At 59.3% G+C, this 24,306-nt stretch overlaps 1 protein-coding gene across 1 annotated transcript in view; it reads left to right on the top strand.

The window, feature by feature from the left end:
- Positions 1-24,306, top strand: part of PPARGC1B (PPARG coactivator 1 beta) — a 51,002-nt gene that overhangs the window by 8,336 nt on the left and 18,360 nt on the right. The window lies entirely within an intron of this gene.

The following is a 24,306-nucleotide window of genomic DNA, read 5'->3' as shown; positions in this document are numbered from 1 at the left end:
GGTGCATGTTGTCACCCAGCTCTGGTGGGGACGTGGCTTTGCTGATGACCAGCAACCAACCCTCCTCACCAGCTCGAACCAGCAGCTGAGCTGGGGAGCAGGGGCAACCCTTGCCCTGCAGCCCCGGGGCTCAGGGTGAGCAAACATAGTTGTGCAGGACATGCTCGTGCATGGACAGGCTCGTGCACGCGTGGCTCCTCTCCTCGTGGGACCAGAGGCTTCGGGTTGTGGAAGTGGGTGCAGGAGGAAGGAAGTCAGCCACGGAGCAGGGAGGGATGTTGCGGGGGGGCTGTTAGGACAGGCACTGGTGGGGAGGGATGGAGCTGCTCGGTTGACTTACTTCTGTTGAGTCCTCCTGCCCGTGCTATCGTCGTGCTGCCTGGCCTGCCTGCAACGATGGCTTCTCCGTTCCTTTGTTAGCGCTCCCGGGATGGGGTGCACTGGCAGCCCCCACACCACTGCCTGCCCACAGTGACCAGGACCTGCCCGTGAGGGTCCGCTTGCCCGGGCTCCTTCGTCTCAGCTTGCACCCCTCGCCTGCTGCCCATCCACCCAGAGGAGCTGGAAACCACATCCAGCTGAGTTGAAAATAAATGAAAGGCAGATTATCGGGGGGAGACTGTCCCCGTCTCTGCTGCTGGCTTTTACGGCCGTGCAAGGACCTGGAAACACAGCTTTCAAATTTCTCTCGGTATTTATGTAACCCAAACTAACTCTTTTTTGGAAAGAGCCACTCTGTTGCATTTAGATACCTAAATATAGCAGCTGCTCTGGAGGGAGGATTAGCCTGTGAGTGCCCTGGTGGGTATGGGACCTTTGTGGACGGGTTTTGGGGTGAGTTTAAACCTCTTCCAATCAAGCCAGGAGGGCTATTCCCCTGCCATCAGCAGGGAGGGCTTGCAGCCGTCCTGGGGCAGCAAGGAGCTCGCAGCAGAGACTGGGCTGCACAGGCTGGGGGGGCAGCAGGAACCTGTTGAGATGCGAACTGCAGGTTTTTTTCTAAACGCCTCAATGCCTTTTGAGGCCAGAGCCCATCTATGCCCAAACATGCTGTTTGCTAACATGCCGTTGCCCCCCCTTGGAGGAAGGAGCCATGCTCCAAAGCACAGGAGCAGAGCTGAGCTATGGGGTGAACTCTCCGGGTCCTGCCCTGCCAAAGGACCCTGTGGGGCTGCAGCACCTCAGGGTGATCATTCAGGGCTCCTGGAGCAGAGCCACCACTACGACGTGGGGTTGGGCAGAAAGGCAAGGAAGTGCGAAGGTCCTTCTGCCCTTAGGTGTACAGGGCACCGCAGGCACCAAAGTCCTTTGAGCTCTTCTAATGAAAGATGTGGGACCAACCTTTTGAACTGCTGAGCTGGGGGACGCCCCACAGGTGCCATTTCTCCTTCCCAGGGACGTAACTCCCCACCCTCACGGGCACTGGGACCCCTACGCTTGGCCAAGACCCAGTGAGCAGCAGGATCTGGGCACTGTGAACAACCCATGGACTTCCTTCTGCTTCTTGATGCAAGACTTTTTACAAGGGCATGTAGTGATAGGACAAGGAGTAATGGCTTTAAACTGGAAGAGGGTAGATTTAGATTAGATATCAGGAAGAAATTTTTCACTGTGAGGGTGGTGAGGCACTGGAACAGGTTGCCCAGAGAACTTGTGGATGCCCCATCCCTGGAGGTGTTCAAGGCCAGGCTGGATGGGGCCTTGAGCAACCTGGTCTAGTGGGAGGTGTCCCTGCCCATGGGAGGGGAGTTGGAACTCGATGATCTTTAAAGTCCCTCCCAACCCAAACCATTCTATGATTCGATGATTCTCTTGTACCACCTGGGATCAGCAAGGCTCAAACATTGCACCAAAGTTTGATGGAAACGGAGATCTCAGGGGTGCACAGGGTCACCCTTACTCTTGTTTCTTGACATCTCTGACTGCCCTGTGATGAGGGTGCTGTGGGTTCTTTCTGAGGAAGCAGGGAACTGCTGTTTGTGTCCATGTGTGCCAGTATCCCAGGGACTTGGATCATGGAGCACATGGTGTGCTGCTTGAGTCTCTGCAGCAGCTATTTATAAGTGCATGGAGGGGACACTGTTGTGTGCCCCCTCTGCTCCACCCCACTTTGCAGTGCTGACAGTGAGAGCCTGGCTGCCCGGTGCTGCTGCAGGGGCCCCCTAGTCTGTCTTGCGTCCCTGACGGAGACCTGCAGGAGGATTCCCTGTGTTTGCTGATATTTGAGCCTTCATCTCGGTGCTTTTCTTGTTGCTTCCTCTGCACGCCATGGCTTGCGGGTGCAGGCATGTCTGAATACCTCCATGTCTGCCTGCTGCCCATCCCTGCCCCTCACCTCGGAGCTGCGCAGCCTTGTACCACCTCACCCTGGCATGAAGGGTCCACCAGGGCAGGAGCCACCTGGCTAAATGGTGGGACCCCCGGGGAGGTGTTGGTGAACACATGCACGCTGGCTTCACACGGTGCCCTTGTACAACCTTGCACCATGGCCCCTCATCTCTCATCACCAGGCCCGGACCTGGCAGCCCCACCAGTCCCTGCTGGATGGAGGTGGCCCTGAGTCTGAACAGAGGACCCTGCCATTTTGGTGATGCCCTCCTCAGGTCTGTGTTATTTGGCCCTAAGCAAGGTGGAGGTGAAATAGAGAAGGTAAAGGCTGCGCATTGAAATGGGAGGAGGCAGTGCCAGAGAATTGGCTGGAGGGCTTGCAGCGTCCCCAGGATCCCCGAGCCGCTCCGGCAGATGGCTGCAGCCCTCCCGCCCTGCTCCAAGGAATACAAATGTGCAGCAGATACGGTTACCCAGCCCCGAGAGCGGTGTTAGCTTTCATCTAGATCGATATCCCTGCCTGCCTGCATCTGAGGGAGCACTCAGCTGGCAACCCAAGCCCAGCCAGGAGGAGACACCCGCCAAGGCGCTGCTGCCCGCTCCAGACCCTGCCTGTCCATCTGTCCGTCTGCTTCGGCGTGGAGGCAGAGCCAGCGCCAACCGCAGCGCTGTTGCCGTGCTGTCGGACTCCGTCATGCGTAAAATGTAATAAATAGGGCCATAAGCCTTTTACGAAGTCTATTTCCACTCTTGGATCCGGGATTTAATGCATGGCTGCTTAGAGAGGCTGAGGATTTCAGGGGTCAGCAAGGCTAATTGCACTGCTGGAATAAAAGGGCGCACGGCAGGATGCTGTGCGTGGGCGGGAGGGGGTGCAGGGGGTCCCAGCCGCCCGCCACACTGCCTTGGACCCGCACACTCCCCGCCAGCAGCCTGGGAATGCAGCAGCCACGTGTGGTGGCTTGGCGAGGGACGCGGTCCCCAAGGACCCCTCCTCAGCTGGGCACTGGGGGCTTTTGGGGCTGGGGGGGACTGTGCCAGCTGGGGAGTCATATGCTGCAGGTGTTCGGTTCCCTGCTGCTCTGTGGTGTCCATGGACGTCTGGCTGAGCACGTCTGACTGGAGCTCTTGATCTTAGGTTACCTGGAAGCCAGGAACAGCCTCTGTGGGGGCCAAGGGCCAGCGAGGGTCCGGGTTGTCTCGGTACAGGCTGGTACTGCTGGGCTTGGCTGGCCCCGGTGCCAGCTTGGCCCTTGCCTGCAGCATCTCCTTGAGCTGCAGAGGGGAGGCAGTTACCCCCCTGCCAGGCTGCCCGCTGTGCCGGCTGGCGGCGACACCGTAAACTGGGGTTTGAAGGGATGTGTGTGCTCAGAGGTGGTACCGCCAGGGAGGCAGCCCCACCAGGAGTGGAAATGCAGCGCCGGGGCGAGAGCCAGGGGCACAATCCCGGCTGGGTGCTCCGGTGCTGCGTATGTGCCGGCCAGCACGGGGCTGGGGGTCGGGAATTGACTGCGCTTTCACGGAGGTGTCAAGGGAGGGACCGATGCGATGGGCAGACTCCACTTCACAGGGACAACTGGCAGCCAGCACATGTCTCCTTACTCCTGTAAGGAGAGGGGGACCCAGATGCCTGGAGGCTCCCGGGGCTTCACCCTGTGTCAGCCAGCCATGCAGGGCTGGCAGTGCTGTGCTGCCGGCCGTGGCAGACGGAGAACACCAGCTCCGCTCAGTTACTTTCCTGGCTGATCCCGTCATCTCCATCTCGCGCCAAGTGCTGAAGTCGTCATGGAAACCGGCACGGCGGCAGCCTCGCCAGCAGCTCCCGCGCGGGATCCTCGCCCTGAGCGCCCGGCCGGCGCTGGGCTGCCACGGCGGTGGCGGGTGGCCGGCTCTGTCAGCCGCTTGCTGCTGGTCCTCGTTCCTCGAGGGCATCAGTCTGCTGCTGGGCTCCAGCGATGCACATGCACGGTCGCTTTCCCCGGTGTTGTAGCAGGGCCCGATCCATTAGCGTTCCCCAATCCCAGAGACAGCCTTGCAGAAAGCACAAAAAAAAAAGCCCTATAGTATTGGTATACTATATTAATAGTACAGTATTAATAGTACCTGTTCTCAAGTTATCTTTAGCAGCACCGTTCCCACCTTCATTCATAACAGCCATCGCACGGGCCTGATTCTTCTCCCTGCTGCCCGGGTGGCCTTGAGGTAACCCTGACTTCCCGGGGTGCCCCATTCACCCTGTGCTTCCACCGCTCACCAGCATTTCATTTGGCTGTGGAAAGGGATGATCTGCAAACCTTTCCCTGCAGTGGGAAATGGAGAAGGGACTTTTTTTCCAGGGTTAATTTTTCTCTGGTGACTGTAACTCTGAACTCTGCTTGCCTTTGCCTCTCCTCCCACGTCGCTTCTGTCCAGTGGGGCTGTGTCGTGCCAAAGGGTTTCTCCCTGGAGCATCCCTGCTGGAAGTCCACATTGGTGCTGGGATTTTGCTTGATCAGTGGAGGAGGCAGTGCCTGAACTTGACTATCAGGGATGGAGTATTTTCCGCTTCTATTTCAGTGGGTGTTTTCATAGGTTTCAAGCTATGGTTCTCCCTTCCCAGCATCTTCCATCTTCAGAGCTCACGCAGGCTCCTGGGAGGGTGCAGGGCTTTGAAAGGGCTTTAAGGATTCATGGGTTCAGCCCACCACTTCGAGGCAGCATCTCCTACCACTGCCAGGGAAAGGCTTATTTCTCCTATTCTTGAACTCAACAATCACAGAGTTCCTCGGGTTCCTGGGCTAATCTGTTCCTGCCTTTAACGAGCTGCCTCATTAAAGTGTTTCTGCCTAATAACCAACCCTCCGGGCTGGGTGAGAGGCTGGTGAGGTTTGACTGTAGACAACTGGAGACCTGTAGGCTGCAAAGGGCTTTTCCAGCTGCTTGTGGGCGTGCAGGGTGAACCCCAGCCCTCTCCTCCTGCACGGAGCTGGTGAGGCTGTGAAGGGGGCTGCAGCCAAAAGCACCTCAAACCATGTCTCTCCTGGGCTCCAGCACCGGATTTACTGGACCCACAAACCACAACAGTGCAGCTGAGGTGGGCAGGTTGCCGTGGGGAAGGCATCTGCCTGTGGGGTGCAGCAAACTGGGGATACTGGGACTAAACTGCCCTGCTGCACAGTGTCCTTACCCAATGGTGTGCCACACCGGAGCTGCTCAGCATCACCCTAGGAGCCAAACCCGTGCCTGCACGCTGCCGAGCGGGCATGCCTGTGCGCCTCGGGCCCAGGAGGTGTCTGCCCAGCCTTAATGAAGGGGTTTGAGCTTGTGCTTGCGAGCTGGGGCAGCTGGTTTCGATAAATGGAAGTGGAAATCTCCCTCCCAGGGGCCTGCTCTGTGTGGAGGAGTATGCACACAGCTTGCAGCCATGGCCTCCTGGGAGCATCCGTCTGGCGGATGTCGGTCCCACCTGGTCCCCCCGCATCTGTGGTGGCTGCCGTGGCTGAGCAGGGCAGAGGGCTGGGAGCCCTCAGGGCAATGGCTTTGAAGGAGCAGATTCATCAGTGCTTTTGGCAATGCGACAGCATTTCACGGCTGAGCCAGCCCCCGTCTCCAGGCCATGGTTTTTAGGGTGGCAATGATGCAAGGCAGGAAGGTGCCTGGTACCAGCGCTGCTGGGGCTGCTCCGTGTATATATAGCTGACCCACTTGCTGAGCGGGGGCTGCCAGCCCCTCCTGGAGCTGCGCTCGGGGGTGCATGCATGCACCGGGGCTGTGAGGGGCTGCCCCAGCATCGGACTGGGAGCACAGGGCTGTGGGCGATTGGGCTGCCGTCACCTATTCTATGGAAGGGCTGCAGGAACTCTCCGCTTGCAGGCTGCAACTGCACTGCCTGCCAATTGGGGGGGTACACGGGCTCTGTAGCCCCCCAGCCTCTCCCACCCACTGGCACCCTGGCTCTCCCAGGGAAGGAAGAGCCCCTGGTGCCCCAACAGAGACGGGAACAGGCAGAAATGGCTGCTGGAGTGACCAGCCCGAGGCTTGTCGGGCTCTGCCTGGGCTGAGGCAGGATCCCAGCCCAGGGCAGTGCTCAAGCCCCATCCCAAGAGGCAGCCCAGCCTCCGCCAGGGTTAGCCAGCCTCCCGGCCATCACCCCCCGCCTCCAGCCAGGCCTGGGGGTTGGGTGCTCAGAGGCTGGGGGTCTGGGTGCTGGAGCAGCTGTGCTGCTGCTGGCGTCAGGTCTGCGAGAGCAGGCGTGCGTGGGGCATGCGTGGGGCGTGCGTGTGCAGGCAGCAGCGCCGCAGGAGATGCAGAGCGGACGTGCGTGGGGCATGCGTGTGCAGGCAGCAGCGCCGCAGGAGCTGCAGCACACAGCGCCCATGCTGCCCGCCGGGACCAGCTCCACCACACGTGCTGGGCGCGTGTGGAGCCCATCTTACTCTCTGCTGGTGCTGCCGGCGTGTGCCACGTGCCGCTGCCCGGCCTGCCCGGCCTGCCCAGTGCTGAGGTGGCTGGGACGGGGTCGCAGAGGGACCTTGTTCCTCTGCCCTGGTCGCTGAGGAGCTGTGCTGCTCCTTGGGGCTCATGCTATCTCAAAGGCACAGTGTGGTGGCTTCCCAGGCTTGTGTTCCCATGGGAGACAGGGTACAAGGATGGGGCCGAGCAGAGTACGTGGGAAGAGGAGAGTGCGATGTAAAAGATGAGGACACAGCCCCGCTGTGGGGTCATGTTTCCTTGGGCCAGAGGATTCGGGAAATAAGGGTCCACCAAAATTCATGCCCCAGACCACTCTGAGCATGGGGTGAAGTGGGAAGGACCAACTTCTTCTGGGTGGGCTCGTACTGCTGCCCCTATGGAAGGGGGCGTGTGGAAGGGGGGTTGTCCAGGTAGTCTGTTGTTTGGTAGGAGAGGGGATGGAAACCCCCAGAGGATACAATTACCCAAGCTGCCTCGGGTGGCTGCACAGAGCCATCTCCTGTCCTGGCCCACTGGTCTTCTGCCCACGCCAAGCCCAGCCCTTGGGGCTGAGCATCACAGGGGTGCCCACATGTGGGGACAGGGTCTGGTGCCGAATCGCCCATCACATGAGGCTGCAGATGAGACCGTGCCTGAGCTCTCACCCGCAGTGAGATGCTTTGCAGCATGATACCAGCGTTGGCATGGCGAGGTGGGTGCCACAAGAGTCAGGGACACAGCAGGGGGTGGCACAGGAGCCTGGCAGGGCGGCCCAGAAGAGACTACGCGACTCAACCCTATTAACTGTGCAGTTCCCTCCCTGGGATCAGGGCACGTGGCCAGGATGCTTTCCCGAAAAGAGCCACTATCCACACGTAGTTGCCTCTGACAGGCTAGAGGGGACATGGTGTTCCCATCTGATGGCCTCTTGAGGTCCCTTTGGCTGGGTGTTTCCAGAGCTGTTGTGGTTGGCACACCTGGAGAAAGGCATGTCCCCAAGGTAGGTCACAGCAAATCGCTTGCTGCGGAAAGGGAAATTAATTATAGGCGCTTTGCTGCACTCCAGGCAACTGCAAAGGCTGATGTTTCTCCTGTTGGACGATAAACTAATTGTAACGCCAAAACCTCAACAAAAGCAACACGCTTAAATGCTTTCTTAATTAATAATTCTCAATAATTACTTGACGTCAATGACCAATAAACATTTTGGAGAAGGGAAATTGCTGTTAAGTGCCCTGTACCTTTGCTCCTCCAGACGCTGTGCCTGGGTTCCTGCAGCTCTGATGAATCCCACAGAAAAGCACAGGGAAGGCCAAGCCCGATGTTTTTAAAGGAAAACATTAAGCAGGAAAAACGTGATTATTCACGTGTGTGTCCACAGGGAAAAGAGGAGGGAAGCTGAGCAACCGCTCAGCCCTGCTGCTTGCTGCTGAGCAGCTAGGAAGGGATGTCAATGCCAACGGGCAGACGCCCAGAGGGGTGGCACCCATGGGTGCCCCTTTCCTGCCCCTGCGGTGCTGCTGAGCCCCTGGTGGGGTGCTCTGCTAGGGGCAGCATGAGGGGGAGGGCACCTTCCCAGGGTGTTCAAGGGGTCTTCGAGACCCTGCTGAGTGTCCTGCACCCGTGGAGGGTCCCTTCTCTCCTGCAGGCATCCTCCACATGCCTCCTCCTCCTCCCCCTCCTCCTCCTCCTCCTCCCTCCCATGGCCTGTCTGAGGGCATGCAGCATCTCCCGACTCTGCGCTGCCTGTCCTGAAAGCATCACCAGCTGCATTTTATTGGGTGGGAGTTGGGGAGACCCTGATCCATCTGCTGTTAAGTGGAGCCTCGGGAAACCTGCCATTCGTCCTCATCGCGGTGCTCCTAGCTGCAGCGCAGTGCCGGGAGGGTTAATGTCATCATAGTCCTCCTCCTCCTTCTCCTCCTCTCCGCTTCACAGCCATCTTAAAACCGCTGGAGCCGGAGTTTTGCAGTCCCTGTTCCCACTCCTTTTACAGTATGGACCAGCCGGCTGGCCAGGGAGGCCAGCCTGCTCTTCCATCCCTCCGACTCCTTTCCTTCTTTGGATGTCCCCTGCACTTGCTGGCCGGGCACTGCCTCCTTCCCATGGGACCCGTGCCCCTGGTGAAGGGCAGTGGCTGGGGCAAGGGACTACCTGGGGCTGGGGGGCAGCAGGCACAGGGTCCAATTTTTGCAGAGGTTTCTCTGGGACGGCGCTGGGTGTCTGCCAAGATGGATGCCAGCCGGCTCCCGGGCACAGTTAGCACTTAGGGAGCCCTTTATAGCTGCAAATCCCTTGCTGGGTGTGAGCGAAATCCTCCTATGGGGAAAGGTGGGAGAGGGTCGTTAGCCAGAGGGCAAGGAGGGGAAACTGAGGCACAGCCAGGGAACTCGAGTTCTGTTCAGGGTGAAGGAGCCTGTTGCAGGGCATCCCATCAGGGATAGGGACAGGGCTCCTTCTAGCAGGGCAGCAGCAAAGCCTCACCCGGCACATGTCACCATCCAAAATAAACTGTGGTCCTTGGGGATGCAAAAACGGTGATGCCATGGGAGGGCCCCCCCCAGCCCAGAGAGCTGCAGGCAGGGAGGGCAGAGCTGCGGGCAGGCAGGCTCTGCTCCCCTCTGAGCTCTTCCCCCATCTGCCGCCCCTCACATCTGGACTCGGGGGTCCCGGGGGTGTATGCTGGCGGCCGTGGGAGAGTTGCTGGAGCATGCGCTGCTGTTGTCCTGACAGACAGACAGCCACAGCCGTCCATGCTCCTGGCTCTGCATCCCCAGTGCTCCGTGGCCTGTTACCCAAATACCAGCTACTGCCCAAGGGCTTATGCCCCCCACGAGCCTGGGGAAAGCAGGGGAAAGGCCTCTGGGGCTGAGGAGGGAGGCAGAAGCAGAGCATCTGCGTGTCCCCTCTCTGCTGCTTCAGCAGATGTCAGCACAGGGAGGTCATCCAGAGATCATGTTTGGGTTTTCTTTTTTCGGGTTGCTGTAAGTCTTTGTGCGTAGGGTGGTCCCTGAGCAGGGAATGGGGTGAGAAGGTAGAGCAGCCCCCAAAGGCACGGGAAATTCTCTGATGTGCTCCTGGTTTGTGAGCTCAGACATTCCCCCAAAAGAAGGTATGTTGCCATCTGTAAGGTCTGGCTGAGGAACATAGCGTGGGACTGAAAGCCCACCCTGAGCATGGGGATGCAGTGAGGGTTGGACCACTTCAGGCTTCCCCATGCTCCAAAGACGTGAAGGTTGGTTGGAAGATTTGAGATTTGGGGGGAAAGGGTCAAAACATGTCCCCCATCTCTGATCCTCAAGTGGGGACTGAATGGAAATTTCAAGACTGGGAATATCCCATTTTATCCAGGGTTGTGCTGAGGGATATTCCCAGGCACAGGGCTCCCCGTGAGCTTGCAGAGCCCCAGCTCCCTCCCCTCTGTGCCGCTGCAGGTTGCCATGGGCCACTGGTAGCAAGAGTCTTGCTGTACCCGCTAAGGCAGCGGGGACACCCCATGGGGGCCGAGGACCCGTTGGTTGGAGGGTGATGTTGTGTGGTCTGAATACAGGGGTGTATGGGTGCCGGACTGGTACTCCTGTGGGTGCCATCAGCCCTGGGTCCAGCCACTCTCCAGTAGGGATGATTAATGGATTAACTGCTTCCCTCCTGATGCTTCCCAACCTCCTGCGTGGCCCATGGGGTGGCTGTGGGGGAAAGGCCAGGTGGATTGGGGAGCTGGAGGGCTGTTTCCTTTGGCCGGCGCTGTGGTCATGGGGCAGCAGCCATGGCCATGGCTGGTGGTGCTGGCAGCGGGGCGCCCTGGCCACCCGGGGAGCAGGTGTCCCAGCATGAACCGGCCGGCCGGGAACGCCGGCAGCAGGAGGCAGGATGCCTGGAGTTCCCGTCCTGCTTGGCCTCGTCTCAATGGGACTCGGCGCCAAGAGGCGGGGGGACGGCTGCTGTGAGCAGCCAGCAGCGCCTCGGCCCAGCCTGGCTTCCCGGCCATGCTGGGGTAGGGGCTGGCTTGCAGCGCATCCCCTTTTTTTACCATTTTCCTAGCTATAGCAATGGAGGCAGCCAGCACGAAGCCTGGAGATTGATGGCAGCCACCACCGCATGGCTCCCTGCCCCTTCTGCCTCTTGCACAGGGTCCCTGCTCCGATGTCCCCACCAGAGAGCAGTGGGAAAGGTCCCAGGAGCTTGCTCTGCCCAGGCAGGAGGCTTGTGGGCAGCTCACACCAGCCCTGCATTCCCTGGGATGGCTCTGACAGGGCCGTGGGCTGGGGTCAGCGCTGGGGTTTTAGCGGGAGCACCTTTGGGTTCCCAGCCGGTCCCACCCCCTCAAATGCTCCCTGCGGGAGCTCGGGCAAAGGGACCATGCAGCTTGGCCCGGGGTGGGGAGGCTGCGTGGGGCAGCGTGGGGTCAGCTGCCAGGGGAGCAGTGCTGCAGCATGGCAGCTCACAGCCGCCTGCCAGTGTGGGTGGCAGCCAGCAGCATTTTATGGCATCCTGGGCTTCACCACTCTTGTTCCTGCCCGTGCCTCAGCCCCGTGGCAGCTGCCTTCACGCCATGTCCCACAGCTAAGCCTGGTGGGATTTTGTGCTCTTCTGGGCATGCAGGATGTGGTCTCCATCCTCCCCTGCCTGCCCTGCCCTAAGCATCAACACCTTCCCCCCCGGGACCGCATTTCCCATCGGTGAAATGGTTTTCTCAGGAAAACCTTGGCAAGGGGTCATAGAGGCTGCAGGTCCCCAGCAAATTCTGGGGCACATGTCCTTCCCCCTGGGATATGCAACAGAGGGACAAATCCTGGTGTTTAGCAGAAAAAAAGTCCCTCACCTGTAGTCACAGTGGGACAGCAAGTGCAGCCAGGTGGAGGGCTGGCATCGGTGGCCAGTTTGGGTGAAGAAGTGTGCCTGCCTCTCATCGGCAGGGAAGCCACAGGGAAGCTGCGCATCCTTCACCAGGTGGTCTGGGTACCACTGCTCTGGCCAGGAGCAGGGGGAATCCCTTCCCACACAGGCAGGACCTGCTCATGCCAGCGTATCTCTAAACCCCTCTGCGGTGCAGAGTGGGGGAATCAGACCCACAGCATTTCACCAGCAAACTCCCCGTTCCTCAGGAGACACACAGGGAGAAGGCTCATGGCCTATTTTATGTTTTGTGTCCTGTTTAAGCCAATGTGAGCTTCTGCACTGGATGTGTATGGGCAGTCTCCGGCTGTGGGCAAGGGGGAGCATCAGTGCAGTGCCCTGGCTCCTCTCACACCAAATCCAGAAGCCGGCAGGGTAATAAATGAGGTGTCTATATTTAGATGGAGCATCTGGAGAAGCGCCATGGTGTTGCCAGCAGATTTTACTATTCAGCGCAGGCAGGTTTCCCCGCTCCTCCAACTTGATGCCACCTTTGCAGAGAAGCTCGTCAAGGACATCCAGCACCAGCTGGAAAAACACCCCAAACAGAAAATCTGAAACCCACAACAAGAGCTTGGCACCCGCGGAGGGATGGGTAGAGCGGAGCATCCCAGGGAGCCTTGGAAGGAGCTGGCTCAGGGCCCGTTTGGTTTGGCAAAGGCCTTATTTTGTTGCACAGAAGTTTGTAGTAAAGCAGCATCTTGCAGGGATGGAGCCATCTCTTGTGCCACCCCAGCCCGGTGTCAGCTCCTCGCCCGGCTCTGTTGCTGGTGCAGCCAGGCTGGCATCTCTCTTCTCCATGCACTGGGCTGGCTGATTCCTCTCCCTTTTCCAACGAGCCGTACAAAGCCTGGCTGTGCAGCACTTCTCCCTCTCCGCATTCCCATTGGGGCTCCCTGGGTCAGACACCGTCCGTGGCAGGAGCCCCGCAGCCCTGGTGCAGGGGGGCAGCTGGCTTCATCCCGCTCCATCCTGCCTTTCAGCACAGCATCAGCTATCGCCCTGTGGAGCTGCTAATCCATACGGTGCCTAAACCTCTGGCAGCACGCTGGATGTGCCACTGGAGCTGCTGGGAGCAGCCGGGGATGGTTAGGGAATATTTTCCTGCTGGAGCCAGGGCTGCTGAGCCCCTGCTGACTCAATCGGCGGCATATGAAGTTCCCAGTAATCCATGTTGAAATTTAAGGAGAAGCCGAAGTGTTGTGCAAAGGAGGAAGAGCCCTGTGCAGAGCTGAGCTCCAGGATTCCTGCTGTCCCATAGTGTGAGGCTGGTACCGGCTTGGGAAGGGTGAGATTTGCGTGAGGGTGCCTGGTGCTTGGATCTGGGTTTTTCCCCCCGTTTTGCAACAGAGGCTGTTTGGAACAGATTCTCTCCACGTGATGGCTCCTCTCCCTCCCTAGCCTGGGGATAGTTTCTCCAGGCAAAGCCAAACACTGAGCCATTGCCATGAGATGTGTGGCTGAGCCAGCCAGCGAGAGACATGGCGACCAGCTCTGCCAGAGGCCTCCTTTGTGGCTCACAGCACCTTGCCTGTTTTTTCCGGCGCCCCTCCAAATTTTGATCGCGGCAGGTCACAGGGAGCAGTTCGGTTGGGTTCCTGCATCCCACTGAGGGTGCAGACAGGGTGGGAGATCCCAGCACGGCCACAGTGCCAGGCAAAATTCACCAGCAATGGGGCAAACAGCCCCTTCCCCACCTCTGCTTGCACCCTGGGGCTTGCACGGCCCCAGCTCCCTGCTCTCGGGTGTCATGTGTGTGCCAGCTGCACATGGACAACCTTTCCTCTGGTTGCCCGTGGTGCACGCTGTGCATCAGCAGTACCGGGACACTTGAGGACGCCTCAAGGACTGTGAAACCTGCTGATGGGGCTGGTTCACAGCTGCGCTGGGAGATAACAGCGCGTGGTGCTGGGGGACGGTGAGTCCCCGCGCCCGCCCCCACCTCCCGGGGCAGCCTAGGGAGGGAGAGCCCCTTGCTCACAGCAGGCACGGCGTGTTCAGCGTGGGGACGGAGGCACCCGTGGGAGCCTGGGCAGCTGCCCGCAGGGGACTGGCAGCCGTTCGGGGAGGAGGAGGAGGAGGAAGGCACCTGACTGCCAGGCAGCAGTCCAACTAGTTGAAACAGCTCCCGTTGCGGTTTGCATAACCAGGCACAGCTCAGCCGGGTCCGGGGACACGCGGGCTCCACGCAGTCGCCCACGGTTGGGAACCGCACTGGCAGAGCAGCACTGGATGGAGAGGCCGAGGGTTTTGGCCACTGCATGCCATGCCCGCCGTGCCCGCGCTGCCGGGGGCTCTGAGGTGCAGGGGTGGCTCCTTCCCCTCCGGCAGTGGCGGGACGGTGTGGAACCAACTTCACCCGTGGGCTCAGCATGTGTGGACCGGGCAGGGGTCTCCTGCCAGTGCCATGCTGAGTGTGGCCGTGGGGCTTACTGCCCTGCCTCCCTGCCACTGCCCAGCTGGAGCCACGGTGCTCCCCTCCAAGGTGACATTGGAGGATCTGCCCAGGAACACCTGGCTGTAGTCCCAGCCGGCAGCCCCTGGCATGGGGAGCAGAGGCAGGTGAGACAGACAGACGGATGGCCTCTGTGGAGCGGGGAGATGGCGGGGATAAAAGCGAGGGGAAAAGGAGGTGGTGGGGCTGGTAACTGGAGCTGCTCACATGACTGGGGAGCCACTGCCAGGCCTGGGACCATTCAGAGTGTATGAAGGTGGCACACCAAGCAGGCTCCTTAACCCCTGCGAGCCCGGTGTGGGCATTCGGGCCAATCTGGGACATGGAGCTGCCAGGGCAGACGTGGCCTCCCACACACCAGAGAGGACCCTCAGCTCTGATGCTCCCAACCTGGAGGCAGATGCAGGGGTCAGACCAGTTCCTGGGCACCAGGCTGTCGGATCCAGATTTCAAATCTGGATTTCAAGCCAGCCTGCCCCGGGGTCTCTGGCTTTAGGTTGATCCCTGGATTAGGTGGGGTCAAAAATGGGGGGGACGACGACATGGCTTGGGACCAGGCAAGCTCAGGACAGGATTGTGAGGGAGCTGGCACAGGACATGGAGTGGGTAAGAGAGTCTGATTTAAGCATAAGACATAAGACATCATGTTTGTGGGCTTCACCCCTACTGGTTTGGGGGGAAGGAAGGAGGGGTCCCAGCCACCACAGCGGGGAGCAGCCTGGGGGGCAGCTCCCCTGCGCCCGTCAGAGCCGGTCGGGCTGGGGTTTTGGGGAGGAGAAAGGTGTGGTCCCTCGCAAGGGGGAATTTGGAATAGGGCGAAGCTTTGTGCATGTGGGTGATCGCCCAGGTTTGCATGTGCTCCTGAAGGAGAGTTTTGCCCTCGGAGGGATTTTTCTATCTGGAGATCTCAGAGCAGTTTCTTTCCTGGGTGAGTCAGTTGTTTGGGGAGGGGGGGAGACAGGAGCGCCAGTCCCGACGCCGGGGAAAGTTCAGAGGAGCAGCCAGTTTGGCTCCTAGAAGTGCTCGCTGCAGAGCCAAAAAGCAGGTCCCCAGGGGCAGGTGGCCTGGCTGGGACACCCACCACTTCCCGGGATGCCGGCAGCACTCTGGTGCGGACCCGGGCACAGCAAAGCCTCATGCCGGCTGGTGCAGCACCGGGAAATCCCCAGGCCAAACAGGTTGTGCCAGTGAAAGTGCAGCCCCAGAGGTGCTGCTGAGGGATCACGCCTCCACCAGCCACCTCGTGAGCCGTGTACCCAGCCCATGGTCATGGGACCTGCTGGAACCTGCTCTCCTTTCACCCTCCCCTGCCTCAGTTTCCCCACTGTAACAACTGGAATAGTATCAGTACCGTTGATCAGTGATTTCCTGGCACTGATGATGCCCACCTGGAAAATACCCAGCTGTTCAGCATCCCCCTTTCCCCACAGTGTTTTCAGGTGGTTTGAATCACTGAAGGGGCGATGCAGCCATGTCAGCTCTCCGCAGTTTTGGGGTACTGGGGCTGGCAAGGCCAGGAGGTGGCAGTGCTCATGACGTGCCTGCCCACCAGTGCCCAGGCTCCCCTGCCTGGCTTTCCTGGGGAACACGGGCAGAGTCGTGCCGGAGCAGAGCCAAGCCATGACCGTGCCAGGTGGTGACGCATCTCCTTCTGCCAGGACACCTCCAGGTGCTGTGGAGAAAATGGGCAATAATTTAATCAGGGAGACTGCAGTGCCCAGCTGATGGACCCAGACAAAGGAGGGAGAGAAGGGAGGCCCAGACCAGGAGAAGGAGTCAGGGAAACCCCTCTCCTTGCTCTTGCAGGGGACCCTGGTGATGGGGAGCAGTGAGGTGTAGGCAGCGTGGCCATGCCATGGAGTGCCAGTGCCCTGTGCAGGGCAGCAGGCAGGAGCTGACACGGGCAGCGCTGCCTGTTCCCCTGCAGCAGGGGCAGGCAGCAAGGGGCAGCCACCCAGCAAGGCAGGGAGGGCTGGGCAGTGCTGGTGCTTCCACCCGCACCAGGATATGGGCCCAGGTGCACATGGACTGGCCTGGTAGGAGGGTACAGATAGACCTGAGGAGTTTTGCCCTTTCCACAGCGGTTTGCATCCTTTGACACCTTGTGCCTCTAGCTGAAAACTTCATTTTTCACATGGGAGCTGGGCATACCGGGGGTTCCCCCAAATACCCCCGGCAGGAGTGCCAATGCAGCCAGTCTCTGGGAGGAGAAAGGGTCCATTGCTGGTCACCGTGGGTTGGATTTGGTGACAGTGCCCTGACCCCTGGCAGAGCACGGCACGGCACCGGAGCGTGCCTGTGGCAGCAGAGCGTTGGGGCTGGACCCGCTGGGAGGTCAGGCTAATGCGGGAAGATCCTCCTTGCGCCGTCTTAACCCCAGCTTGAACCTTCCCCGTCTTCTGCCTTGTCCTGATTAGCGCTAAGAGGGCGCTTTGCTGCTGGCAGCGCGGGCAGCACTGAACAGTGTGTGGCACCACGCTGTCTTCCATGGCAGGGGAAGACTTCCACACCTCTCTGAGCTTCGGTACCAAACCTGCCGGCAGGCAGGAGACATGTTTTCCTCCCTCCCCTGCCTGCCACCTCTCTGGCAAAAGGGACTAGGAGTGCTCCCAGCAGGGGACAGGCTGCCTAGATGGTCCCTGCTCTCCACAGGAGCATCAACAAGGTCCAAAAAGGCTCCTGTGTCTTGGGGAGGTGAAGAGCATCGGGCAGATGATGGGCACAGATCTTGTAGAGGGGTAACACTGGGCTGTGGTGTCTGGCAGTCAGCAGGTTCTCTCCACCCCTCGTCAGATGTGTATCTAAAGGGACAGGGTTTGGGCCGGCTTTAACCTCGGCTCCCGTTTCATGGCCATGGATCTGCTGACACAGAGCACCAGAAGGCACTGGGAATTACATCCCCCTGCCGACCACGGCACAGCCAGGCTACGTGCTGAGCCGCTGCCACCCCAAAAGCCCTGTGTTTTGTGTTCTGAGCCAGGGGAGGAGGATATTTCAGTGATGATAGTTCATGCCGAGCTGGCCTCTCCTCATTTCACAGCATCAAGGCACCAGCCCCAGACCTGGCGGCACCATGGGGTGAGTGGCTCCGGTGCAAGTGAGAGCCTGCCCCTCCGGCATGCTCACTCCCTGCCACCTGCCCGTGGACCCCAAAAGCCTCCCGGCTTCCCCATGTTGTCTGTGCCAGCCTCCGGGAGTAGTTCAGGGATTCCCATGACCACAGGTTGCGTCCATGGCTCCTGGCAAAGGCAAGGGGAGCTTTCCAAGCACAACAGCGGAGAAGATCCCGAGGCTGTGGCTGTGGGTAGGGAGCACGGCTGGGGCTGGGCTCGCCTGGGCAGTTGTGGAGCTGGAGCAGAATCCCGACGTGGCACGACACGGTGATGTCTGCCACAGTCCCTGCGGGCAGCAGCTCTGCTTCCCTCCTTCTGCTGCTGCAGGTTCAACCTCACTCGTTTAGTGCAGGGAGCTGGAGGGATGGTTCCCCGCTGCCTCCTGGATCCTCTTTGCTCTTGCAGCCAGCTGAGAGGGATGAAGAGCTGCCAGTGCCAGGGTGAGCAGTGCCCACAGAGCTGAACTGGTAGGGCTGCACCACAGGAGGACGTTTGCAATACCCTCCAGACAGAAAGGGCCTCATGGAGCCCCATCAGCCTGACCAAACCTCCAAAGGAGCCCCTGCAGCCACCCCGACCCTGAGGGAGCCACCTCTCTGCCCACAAGCCATCATGTGGCTGTTGGCTGCTAGGACATGAGAAGAGGAAGGTCTGAAAATAATCGCCCCCTCATTTTTTCCTTTCAACAGGAGGGAGTTGCCATGGTGGGGAATTTTTGTGACCAGTTGAGCTGGCTAATCGTCAGCTCCTCGGTGAGTCAGGCACTTGCCCCCTCCCACGGTGCATCCTGGCCCCCTTGTGCCGCCAGCCTGGTCTCAGCTTGACCCCACTGGTCTCAGACATGTTGCCTGCTGCTCCTTCTCCTGCTGGGCATCCTCTGTGCAGAGCCTCTCAAGGTTGTAGGGCTTGTGCCAGCTCTTGTCTGTCCTTGCCCCGCGCAGGCTGTGCTGCTGGAGAAATGCTGCAGCGAGGCGGTGAGGGCAACACCAGACTGCTCCTGCCCATGCCTTCTTCCCCATGGCCAGGGGATCGCACGGCAGGGCTGGAGACCTCCCGAGATGAGGGGACATTTCCGTTCCCACTGAGCTTTTAGAATCATAGAATCGTCTAGGTTGGAACAGACCCTTGGGATCATCAAGTCCAACCATCTACCCTACACTACAAAGTTCTCCCCTATACCATATCCCCCAACACCACGTCTAAACGTCTCTTAAACACATCCAGGGATGGTGACTCAACCACCTCCCTGGGCAGCCTATGCCCGACCACTCTTTCTGTGAAAAATTCTTCATTAGTTCAGTCTAAACCTACCCTGTTGGAGCTGGAAGCCATTCCCTCTTGTTCTGTCATTAATTGCCTGTGCGAAGAGACCAGCACCAACCTCTCTACAGTGTCCTTTCAAGTAGTTGTAGAGAGTGATGAGGTCTCCCCTCAGCCTCCTCTTCCTCATACTAAACAGTCCCAGCTCTTTCAACCGCTCTTCATATGATTTGTTTTCCAGGCCCTTCACCAGCTTCGTTGCCCACCTCTGCACCCACTCCAGCACCTCGATATCTCTCTTGGATTGAGGTGCCCAAAGCTGGACACAATACTCCAGGTGTGGCCTCACCAGTGCTGAGTACAGGGGCACAATCACCTCCCTACTTCTGCTGGTCACGCTATTTCTAATACAAGCCAGGATGCCGTTGACTTTCTTTTGTCCCTGGCTCAGCACATACTGGTTGCTGTCTGTTGGTCCTGCCTCTGTTTTTGGGGCAGATAACAAGGAATTTCTTAGAAACCACCACCAGGGTTCAGGCCCAGGCCCATGCCCTGCCTGGCTGATGCCACCGAGCAGTGCCAGCCCCACTGCCTGCAGCAGCACCCGTCGGTGGCTGGGACAAGGCTGGCAGCAGCCACCGGCACGGGCATGTTTTTGGGTGCTGGGATCTGCTGTGCCGGGATCAGCGGGGGGTGGGCGGCATTTGCCGGACTGGCTGCTGGCAGGGTTGGCATGGGGTGCTGCTGTCTGGCTGGAGGGGTGCAGGATAAAGCTGTCACCCTTCTCTTGTGATGGGAGACACTGTTATCAGCATGCTGCGTGTGCCCGAGCGCGCTGGCGCTGCCCGGAGAGCCCTCTGCCTGGCAGACCGTATCCCGGGGACATGGCAGCGGCTGCAGCGAGCACGGCACGGCGCTTGGCAGCAGCCACAGTCGGCAGGTGCTGTTTCCATTAGCCGGTGTTGAGAGAGCAGCGTCCCTCTTTGGGAACAGCCTGTTCCTCGCTGCCTCTACCTGCTGCCCCCTCGACTTGCACGGGGCAAAACAACCATTGGTTCTCCTTTTCTGCCCTTGCTGAGTGCTCGGCGGTGCCGGAGGGTGCCGGCAGCGGGGCTGCGGGGTCCTGCAGCCCTGGACTGGCCCGTCCCGGAGCTCGGGCAGAAATAAAGTGGGCTCTGTGATTTGGAGCCCAAATAAACAGCTGCCGGGTATAGTATGAACATGCAGCTCTGTAACCTGTGATATAGTTTGCTGCTGCCCTTCTTCCTAAACCCGACACACCTTTGTTTAAAGTGTTCCGGCAAAGTGTTGTTTATTCAGGGCATTATTACCAGTATCTCAGGCTCCTTTTTTCTATCCTGTGACTCAGGGATAGTTTAGTGCAATTTCTTACATCTTTTCTCCATATCAAAGATAACCTGGCAAGTTCATGTTTATTGTTTGCAGTTAATGTTTAATATTTCCTATTACTGGCATCTCAGGGTTGATCTTAATTACACCTTTCTAATGTAAGACAAAAGTCAGCGGTCGAGCCGACGTTCACGCTCGGGCTGTGGCTCAGAGCCTGGCACCCAGCACCTCTCGTCCCGCTGGTGCCACCGGGACGGGTGCATGGGGCTGGGACGGATGGGACGGATGGATGGCGCTGGGATGGATGGAATGGATGCATGGGGCTGGGACGCGCCATGGGCTGCGTTGGGAGGGCAGCTGCTCCACACATGTTGATGCCGGCTGGCCAGCGTGGGGCCTGGCACTGCCACGGTGGCTCCCACGTGCCGCAGCAGCGTCAACGGGCAGCAGTTGTTTTTGAGCAGCCTGAGTGGAAGAAAGGATCAACCTGCTGTTTGTTTTGCCCAGGCTTTAAATGCTAGCGCTGGTTTTTCCTCTTGCTGGCTGGGCTGAATTGTTGAAAGAGATTAGTACAAATTAAAAAAAAATGACAGAGTGATGAAAGCGCCCTGCTCCTAGCAGGACAGCAAGGTGTTGCACACCTCTGTGCAGAACCAGGAGCCTGGGAGATTTCTCTGCTCCTTTTTCCCCCAAAATTGAGGAGCTGCAGCCTGCTGTGCCCAGCCCTGCCTCTGCGCTCCGTGTGCCTCCCTCTGCTGTGTCACCTCAGTCTGTTTGCAGGCAGGGTCCCCGCTGCCTTCGCTGCCTCCCGAGGAGTCACCGCTCGCCCTCCGCTTTGGGGCTCTCAGGCTATAAATATTGGGGGGTGGCAAGGGGCGGCCGGGCCAAGGCACAACCCAACACCGCCTCTCCCTCATTCACAGTGACATTTTGTCAAATGCCAGTGGGGAGGGGGGTTGCTTATCTGCTGGCACAGGCTCCGGTGACCTTCACAGCTCTGGCCAGGTGCCTCCTTGCTGTATTTACACTTATTTATAGCTCTCTCCTCCGTCCCCATCTCTGCCCTCCTCCCTGGCACCATAGGGTGGCTGCCTGCCCCACGCAGGTCCCTCTGGGCTGGGAGGGAGCTGGCATGTCCATGGGGATGATAAGGGGCTGGCAGCACCCAGCTTCACCCCCACAGGGTGCTGGTGGCCTGACCGCATGGGGACCACGTCCCCTGAGTGGGAGCCGCGGGGACAGCAGGGTGCACCCTGGGGGTGGATGGGGCTGGGTTTGGCCCCGGCGTGGGTCATGGAGGGTTTTGGGGTTCTGCGGGTGCCCGTCCCTGACTGCCCAAGTGTGGCTCCCACTTGCCCGAAGCAGGTAGCGGGGCGGGCAGCCATGCCCACCGCTGCAGCAGCCAGCCCACTGCCGCCTGCCCGGGGAGGAGTTTATCCCGGTGAAACAGCCACGCGGTGCCCATCTCCCTGCATGGCTGTAATCCCATTTCAAGCAGTCTGTAATTACGGATTTCCCCGATAAGCCCAGACGGCTCTCTCCAAAACCCCTGCCCAAGGATTTTCTTTCCTTTTTAGAGACGAGCCTGGGGTAGGGAGGGGGAAACTCCCTGGCTGGCCAGGAACGTGGGCACCGGGAGCCGGCGCTGCCCGTGCCGCTGAGGGAGGGCTGGCAGGAGAAGGCACTTCATGTTCTCGGCATTTCTCACCTTCTGCTGGTTTGGGTCCCAGCCTAAATGTTACTGGCTAATTTGGGGCTCTGTCTCCAGCGCTTGTGGATATATATTTATCCCTTAATGTTTTGGGTAGGCACTCGGCTGTGGGGAGGGAGGAGGCTCCGTGTGGGGCTGAGTCACCACTTCGGCTCCTCGGCGAGGAGATGGGCTGCCTGTTTCCGGCCGGTTCCTTTGGCCCCTCCGAGGAGCTGCCACTTTCCTTCCTTCTTTCCATACAGCAAAGTGGCATGTGAGTGACAAAGCAATTGCAAAGCATCCTGGGGCCATGTATGCAGGCAGCAATGCAAATCTGGCCTCCCAGGCTTAAACAAGATTAAGTTCCCGGGAAGGCGTTGCACTCGTCCAGCGGCTCTTTCACGCCGGCAGACTTCAGAAGCTGAAACTTTTGCAGCCTCACTAAGCACGGGCACAATACAATGCGTGTGCCATCGCCCGGTGTGCTCAGAGCCCCGCTGTAAAGCACTTGGCCACAACTTCAAGGGGCTGGATGGACCCAGGGGTTTTGCAGATAAGGGAAATTTCTACCGTTGCTGTTGTCGGGGGTGTGACAGAGGAGAGGACCTGCAGGTCTCTTCGTCACGGTCACTGCCCCACCACCACCCCTTCTGAGCAGCACCGCAAGCAATGGCCAGCTGAGCTCTCTTGCTTGCCCTGGTTTAGGTTGCTATTGCCCGGCAGCAGCAGGGCTGTGGTTCCTCCAAGATGGTGTCTGGAGGCGGCATCGCCCCTTTGCTTCTTTCCCAGACTTGCCGCAGGGAAGGCAAAACCCCAAAGCACCAGCATTTGCCCGAAGGCTGCTGAGCTCTGGGTGGCAGGAGCTCCGGTGTCTCCAGGCTGGCAAGCAGGAGGGCGTGCGCTGCCTGCCCCCCGGGCAAGCTGGCTGCACACACGTGGAGCCAAGGTCTGTTCTCAGTGGGCTCACTGGCCCCCAGGAGCCAGCAGCCTGGCCCCAGCCAGCCTTTCCAGCCCTGCTGAGCCAGGGGTCTAGTCTGAGGAGCCCAAGTTGACACTGAAAAAGAGAAAAACATTTCCTGTCTCGTTGATCCAATATTTGAACTAGAGTTGGGTTTGGAGAGGAGCCTCATGTCTCTGCAGAGATAAGAGCTCACATGCTCCCGCGCCAGAGTTAACACTGCTCCAAAGCAGGAGAAAGACTTGAAAGGGGAAATGTCCCACCTGCTGTCCCCATGATGTCCAGAGCCAGCGCTGAGCTGAGCTCAGTGGGGCTTCCTTGGATGTGGCTCCAGTCAGTGGCAGCCTCCACTCTGCTGCAGGTCCAGCCCAGAGCTGCTGGGGACACTAGAGATGGTTGCCCTCATCGGCCACCCTCATGATCGGGCAGGGAGATGGAGCCAACCCCCATGCCAGCTCCTCGTCCTGCTCCCTCTTGCCACTGTCCCGGGAAGGGCAAAGACTGGGGGCTTTGCAAAGAGACAGGGAGTTGGAGCAGCAGGTTCCCTGGTTGGTGCAGTCCCCAGAGCACCCAGGAGCTCTTTCTTCCATTCACAGCCCCAGGAGGTGAAGGGATGCTGACCAAGGAGCCACCAGAAGCTCTCAGACTGGTGTGCTCCTGTGGGGTTTCCAGGAGAAGGCATACCGTAAGCTGGGGAGGTGGCCATCCCCCTGTCACACACAGTGCTTAGGGAGAGGCCCCGCTGATACTTGTCTGGAAACATTTAGGTACAGCCAAGGCTCCTCAGGACAGGAGAGTTGGCGAGGTGACCTCCAGATGTCCTTGACTGCTGGTTTGGAGACTGTCCCTTGCTCTTTCTCACTGTTGCCAGCTCTGCTGTGGTGGACTCGGACGGTGGGGCTGGCAGCGGGTGGTGCAACCATGGCAGAGCCATCCTGCTCTCCTGGTTGTCCCCAGGCACACACAGGACAGCTGCTGCCGGATGCGGCCAGCCTTGGCAAGGGCATGAATTGAGCACAAACCCTTGGCGTGAGAGTCCCCACCAGCCTCCCAGGACAACCCTTGCTCCCACGATTGAAGTTCTAAACCCCTTGCAGCAGGGAAGGGCTGTCCGAGCTCAGCAGTAAATGAATAAAAGCGTTAATGCTCTGTCCTCCCAGCAAGCAAAGCCTCTGCAGAGGCGAAGCTCCTTGCAACAAGCAAGTGAGTATCAGCTGCCTCTTTGTCCTGTAATTGCGATTGCGTTTCTGCTAGGGCTGAGGTCAGAGTTGGTTCACGCTTTAAAGAAAGCCGAGGAGGATGTCTCTGAAGGAAGGCTGTTCCCCCAAATGCCCTCCAGCTTTTCGCAGTGGCTTTCAGGTGCAGCTGCCCACACTCCTGCTGCCGGGGGGGGATGACCAGGCTTGGGCTCCTGCTCCCCCGAAGGATGTAGGTCTGTGGCATGGGGGCACCCGCAAAGCTGCCTGGGCATCCCTCTTCCCTGGAGCAGGGATTCTTCAGACGAGTCACAAGGAGCTGCTGGCAGCTTTCTGGTTGCGGCCACGCTGCAGCATGCATGGGCCAGGTGTCTGGGCTGGAGGATGCCTCCGAATTTTTGAGCATGTCTCCATGGGTGTTTGCTGGCTGCACACCAAGAACCCATGGCTGATCTTCCTACAAACTCCCAAGTAAAATTAGAACAAAAGTTCACTCCTCTCCCAAGGCAGCAGGAAATGCAAAGGGTGGGAAAAGAGACAGGCAGAGCAGAGGAGGTCCAGTGCCAGCAGGCAGCATCTCCATCACCGCTGCCACCCCCCTACCGGGCAGGGGCTGGGTTGTCCTCCAC

The sequence above is a fragment of the Numenius arquata genome, chromosome 11, assembly GCF_964106895.1.
Source record: "Numenius arquata chromosome 11, bNumArq3.hap1.1, whole genome shotgun sequence".
NCBI lineage: Eukaryota > Metazoa > Chordata > Aves > Charadriiformes > Scolopacidae > Numenius > Numenius arquata.
This window is presented reverse-complemented; position numbering and strand designations above follow the sequence as displayed.